Genomic DNA, 6,805 nt, shown 5'->3' with positions numbered 1-6,805 from the left:
CGGGCACTTGTGGCAAGTTATCATCGCGGAATGGTGGATTACCTCCCATAGCAAAAATTACTCGGTCTGAAAAATGATGAAAACGTGTGTGTACGCGCAGTTGTAATATATTCAGGATGCTCTCTCCAATTCACAGTACATATCCATATCGACGCACTCTGCGAAATCTGCTATATCGGTGGTTTCTTTGCGTCGGCACCAGCTATTTTTTGCTATAAACAGTGCCCAGGTAGGTACGGGAGGCGAAAAATGAGCTGCCATCCATGATCATAGGAATGCTGCTCAAACATAAATAGAGCACGGTACATAACATTGTCTTTTCTATGTTTTATAGTGACCTTACTTTTTAATTATCAGCGATTTTGTTCGCAACTCGATGAAATTTGTTGATGGTGTACTGACATGGAACACTAGCCCGACTTTTTCCACAGTCTTTAACCAGTTTTTGCTTTGATATCATACATACCAAGCACACTATTTGTATTCATTTATCAATAGTCTTCCAATTAATAAAGATAAATAGGCCGAAATGTAAATGGATTTTTTAAAAAAACCACTTACTTTTGGTTTTGTCGTGGCACCGGCTGTTTTTTTTTTCTTCTACTTTTTTGCACAGGCAGGCTCTCTGCATTACGCACAGAGAGGCTCTAGGGCTAATGACTTTTTGGAAACATTATAGCTTAATTAATTTGGTGTGTTTATCTGACTTTTTATAACTGCCAACCTGTTTATAGCATAGCAAAGAATCGCCGGCGCCAACGCAAGAAACCGCCGATAAAGCATATTTCGCAAAGGGTCTGCCGATATGGATATGCACCGTGCAATTGTGTATTAAATTTTAGTAACTATTTGAAATTCAATTCATGTTTATGCAACTTCTGTGGACAAGACATTTTGATTAACGATTTACAGTTGATTTTGAAATCAAAATCTATAATTATACATAATATAAAATCACGAATAAGGACAGTCCAACCAAGTACATAAATACGCCTTTAAGCTTTAAAATGTTCTTAATAGTTGGTGTAAAACAGAAGTAATATGTTCATAGTTGATTTTACGAATTCGAACAATGAGAGAAAAAATCTACTGACGATTATTAGATTAGATAATAATTACAAAAAATCAAACTGTCAAATTAATTCCCCCTCCATCTTCCCCCGAACCAAATAAGTCATAAATTCAAACTGACGAATAAGTATTGATTTTTCTACCTATTCTATTTCAAGTAAAACACTGTTTTTTTTTTATTTTATTTTTTATTATTACCTTTTATATAGTATTAATGTTTATAAATAACATATCTCTTGAAAATACTTTCTTAGACATGCGAAAAGTATTTCATTTCAGCTCTGTATTTTCTGAAATAATATTTTAGAAAAAAAAACACCAGCACAGAAAAGATATTTTAACAGATTGCGAATCGGGATCTATAGGATGTTGCCACATATTTATAGATTCGCCTACTGATAAACGGTACTGACCGCCGCAAACTGATAAAGTTTCTCAATACACATCCACAACAGTATCGAGGCATGGCGATGAAAAAAATCAATAATCTATCGGCTTATCAGTGGTGTTGCAATGCCATAGTAGTTGCTATTTTCACGCAGAATCATGAACACTTTTTTTGAGCATATTGAAACTAGTTATTGGATTTCAGAATAGGTCACATGATCAAAACAGGTGTCGGTTTTAGAATCGATCATGTGATCAAATCAAGCGTCTTTATTATTCTTACGCATAAGAAGAGCTATTATAATTTATATTTATAATGCAATTTAGTTTTCTTCACATACTGTTGTTAATATAAAATGTGTAGATCTATTTAATCATGTCTGGATCAAAAATATAGCTCTCTAATTGCAAAATGCAATATGAAAGTTATGTTTGGTAAATACTTTGGAACTTGTTTTCTGTGTTGTCAGGTTGGTCATAAGCTTGACAAGAAAGTTGAAAGACGGTTTGTTAAATCTGGGGTCATTGCCCCCAAAAATCAGGCGAGGGTACTATTACAGAACAAGCAGTAAATGCATCACCAAAGTTACTCTGACTCAGATGAAACCAAGCACCACAGAGACCAGTATTAGTTTCATTAATATCTGCAGAAAGCATAAAGAATGATTGTCCCGCATAGGTCCTGCCTCCTGATACCTTTGATATGAAGCTTGTACCAAAGTTGATCCAGGCACTTCAAGCCTCTCAGATCAGCACAGTTTCTGTGGATGATTCCAAAGGAGAGAGCTCCATCGATTCGAATCTTGCAGGTCAGTAACAAATACTTAGATTAATTTTCTGCTTTTCAGTGAAAGATTAAATTTATCAGTGAAAAAATGATACTTTCACTGTCTCAAAAAGTGAAAATATCATTTTTAGCTTGTCTGATTTTTAAAAAAAAATCTATGAGGTAATTTTGTCATTTGATCATCGGCGTCGGTGTTGGTTAAAATTTTTGTTCAGGTCCACTTTTTCTCAAACACTGTAAGAGCTACAGCTTTGAAACTTTGCGCACTTGTTTACCATTATTAGGGGACTATGTAGGCCAAGAACCATAACTCTGATATGCATTTTGTTAGAGTTAGGGTCCTTTTTGTACTTAGAAAATTTGAGTTTCTTGGTTAAAATTTTTGTTTAGATCTACCTTTTCTCAAACACTGTAAGAGCTACAGCTTTGAAATTTTGCACACTCGTTCATCACCATTATGGGACAATGTAGGTCAAGACCCATAACTCTTACCTGCATTTTGTTAGAATTTTGGCCCTTTTTGTACTTAGAAAATCTGAACTTTAACTCTTTTGTTACATAATTTTGTCCAGCACTTGGAGAAAAGCAATGGCACCCATAGGTGGTACTCTTGTTATTTTTCTGTGGTACAGAACAAAGAACATGCATTATAAATAATAGAAAATTCCTTGCAAAATATACTTTAGTAAAACTATAGATGTATGAATATACTGATAGAAGGCTATACATTCTTCGTAATAACAATTCAAATGGTAATAAAATGTAAATCGGGAAACGTCACAGAACTATTTCACAGTTTTTCAACATAGATAATAAAATAAAAAATTTATCCTGATGTCACATTATGAAGTCATGTCCTGACGTCACATTAATGCGACACACGTTACAGGTAAACTTGATAATTTGGTTAAAACCACTGAAAATACATCAAAGAAAATTTAATTTTTTCAGTGTAAGTTAAAATAATACATCACTTGCGAACACCATAATTTACATTTTCACTTGTGGCTTCACCACTCTTGAAAATATTGCATTACAGTGTTCACACTGGGGAAATATATTTCGATTTTACACTAAAACAATCAAAAATCCTCTATTTATGAGATTTTTCAGCTGTATTTGAATGAAATAAAGGTAGTCTGCTAACCCTTTATTTGTTTCTTCCTTTTGTCAAAGAAGTCAGGGTAAGAATATTATTGTAATTTGTATGTATCTTCTAAAAGAGTGAAGTTAATATTGAAATATTTAAATCATTACATATCAATATTCTTGCACTAGAAATTTGGTGATTCATACTTACTTTGCCTACTACTGCTTGCTTGTGATTGACAGAAGATAGAACTTACCGGTAAAAGCCTGATGAGTTGCTCCCCTTAGTGAATTCTGTATTTTTATCTCTGCTGCTGGATGACATTGGGGAATGTAGTTATGGTCCCCTTTCATGTGTGCCTCAGTCGGTCTGACTGTAACATTTCTGGAGCAAATCTCCGAAACTATTAAAGGGATTTTGTTAGACAGAAATCTGCCATTGAGAAGAAGAGCTGTGTGCAAGAACCATAACTACGATGTACACTGGAACCCCTTTAAGGCCCAGTCACACTGACCGAACTTTGTTGGAGCGTTCCTGGAGCGGTGAAAAAATTTCATCACCGCTCGTTACCGTTCACCACCGTTTAACAGAAGTTGGCCCCCGTTAAGGCAACGCCGTAGACGCTCGACCACCGCTGATGGTCCCTCCTACCGCTCCGAAAGTTCTGAGCTGCACAAAATATTGCGAGCGGTGAGGAGCGGGCAATTTTCCGCTCTGGCAAAGTTCACCACCGCTCTAACAACGCCCAGTCAAGTTTGGCACCGCTAGACGCAAGTTCGTGGACGCTTGGGTCCGCTAGGCCAACGCAGAAATCTTGAACGCTGGACCACCGCTGCTTCGCCAGCTTTGCCCGGGCGGTGATTAAACGTTGCACAAACTTCGGTGGAGCGGTTGAAAGCATTTTACGAGCGGACACGGGATTGCTGGAACGGTGTCGGGCGTTGAAGCAGCGATCCATTGCGGTGATGAACTTTGGTTTGGCGTTGGTATGGAGGTGTCGGAGCGGGACCAGAATTTGGCACTCGCGTCACCGCTAAACCAACGCTCACTACCGTTAAACCAACGCTAAAGCAACGCCGGCTTCAGCGGTGCACCTCTAAGGCAACGCCCGTGTTTTCGATTTTTTTCTCATTTTGTGCGCGGTGACGAGCGTTGTCTAAATTCCGCCCCCTCTCCCTACTGTTGAAGGAACGCTCCAACAAAGTTCGGTCGGTGTGACCGGGCCTTTATTATGCTGTCGTCGGGGTCCAAAGTTCAAGACCCGCGGATCTAGCGGGGTTAAATTTATAACGTGGATTGGCCATATATGCTGATTGCGCAATACCCCACCCACCTGTAATGCATTAGACGTATTTTTAACGCTGCTTTCTTTTGAATAACAAATTCTAAACGTATAAACAGGACATTGATTTATGTCATATCTGTTATGATACTCATAATGGATACTCCTAACCAACCACTAAATTTCAAATTTCCAAAACGCACTTTTGGAATAAAAAATCCTGAACAGCGCTCATTCAATGTTCAGTAGTTCAAAATTCATCCTTGGATTCACTATGATGAGGTACATTTTCTCTCTGATTTTTTTCGATCTGATTTTACATATTTTCCATAATGAAAAACTTTTTAAATCATTGCTTAAATTTGTAACATATGAACATAAGTCCAATTACACCACTGTAAATAGCAGTTGACGTAAAACTGGTTTCACATTGAACTGACTGTTGAGTGAAATGACTTGAGCTTCCATACGTTTATTGAATGTAACATGAAAGATTATTGTTCAGTATATTAAATACAAAAAAAACAACATAGATGTATTCATTGTATTGCGTTACACATAATTAATTATTAAAGAGTTTATTTTGCTTATAGTCATGTAAATAGTAAGAAAATACTGGAAACCTGAGATGCGATTTAGTACCCCTAAAATGCACCAGAACTCGCAATTTAAGATCCTGTTTTTTTTTATTTCAGAGGGAGACCCCCGTACTTCCCTTACGGCAGGGGGATACCCCCTCCCGTACCTGCCCCTCCCCCCCCCACCTCTCCCCCTCGCGGCCCCAATATCAAACACCTTCCGACGCCCCTGTTGATTCCAGGAAAATAATGGCACGTTTTTCGCACGTTGTATATATATTTTGACCAGTAGCTCAGTTTGTAAAACAGTAATCTGGCCGATTTCTTACGTGAAATATAATTGTAAATATATATGTTCTGAAACTCGTATTTTTGCACGAAATATAACTTTTTGTTAAACAAAAAAATCTCCTTTCTTGACTTTGTTTATGGCGTGTGTTTATTGTGCTTACGTATATCCCATTTTTTGTCTTTTTATGGCGTCTTTTGTGCGTACTTGAAGAATGCCAAGTGTGGTATCGTAGACGTCATGTAAATGTGACTTGAGTGAACGATATTAAGAACAGAACAGAACAGAACATAGTTCATTCAACTTGTATACATATACAGGTACCTCGTTGTACAAAACAGTCATACACTATTCATAATGTACATGGTCATTTCAAAATATATGTTATATCGATAAGTCTTTACAAACAATATTTTTTCTATTACACATACAATCTTACATTATATCAGTACTTGTTTAAATAGTTAATGTCTCTTGTTGTCACAGGCACAGTGGAAAGAAAAATAATCAATTTGCAAACTAAAAATAAAGTAGTTAGGATTTGGAGAATGAACTGTAAGGTCAAAAATTTAATAGAGCGTATTTTCTCGTTTTAAGAGCTATTTTACTGACTCGTGTAGTTATAAAACACATACACATGCAAACATACTATTTATGCTAAGCTTCGGGATTCAATAATTCATTTCTTTTCTTATTAGCTTGAAGAATGTATTTAGCGAGATTTCTAATAACAACTTTATTTTCTGACTTGAGTAACTGAATGAATTTGTGCATACTGGGACGTCTATAAAAATACGATTTTATGAATTGGTGTCGTAACTGCTCATATACTTTCCATTTAATGACAAAGTGATACTCGTCTTCTATGTCACGCGACTCACATAGCTGACAGATTCGTTCGACCCTTTCGAAACGATTTCTACCGTGCCTACCTGTTTCAATTCGCAAGTTATGGGCTGAAACACGCAATTTAGCTAGTGCCTGACGTAAGGTTTTTGTATTAAGAACGTGGGGATAGTCACTTGGGACAAAGTCGTCTTTTACATAAAAACATAAGTTGTTAAGAACATTGTTACTTTGTAAATATGCCCGCCATTGTTGGACGTAACAGTCTATAAGCCTTTGTTTTTTTAAAAATGGGCAAAAATGTCTTGGAATCAACACTGTCCTGATAATTCCAGACGTCAAGAAAGCCATACTGACATAGCAAGTGCTTATCTTTACTGGCCCAGTTAGCTTTACCATTTAAGCATTTGTTAAACGAATCATTATAAATGTATTTTAGTAGTATGTTATTGGACGATAGAAGTTGTAACCAGTA

The sequence above is a fragment of the Mercenaria mercenaria genome, chromosome 16, assembly GCF_021730395.1.
Source record: "Mercenaria mercenaria strain notata chromosome 16, MADL_Memer_1, whole genome shotgun sequence".
Classification (NCBI taxonomy): domain Eukaryota; kingdom Metazoa; phylum Mollusca; class Bivalvia; order Venerida; family Veneridae; genus Mercenaria; species Mercenaria mercenaria.
Note: the sequence above shows the minus strand (reverse complement) of the source record.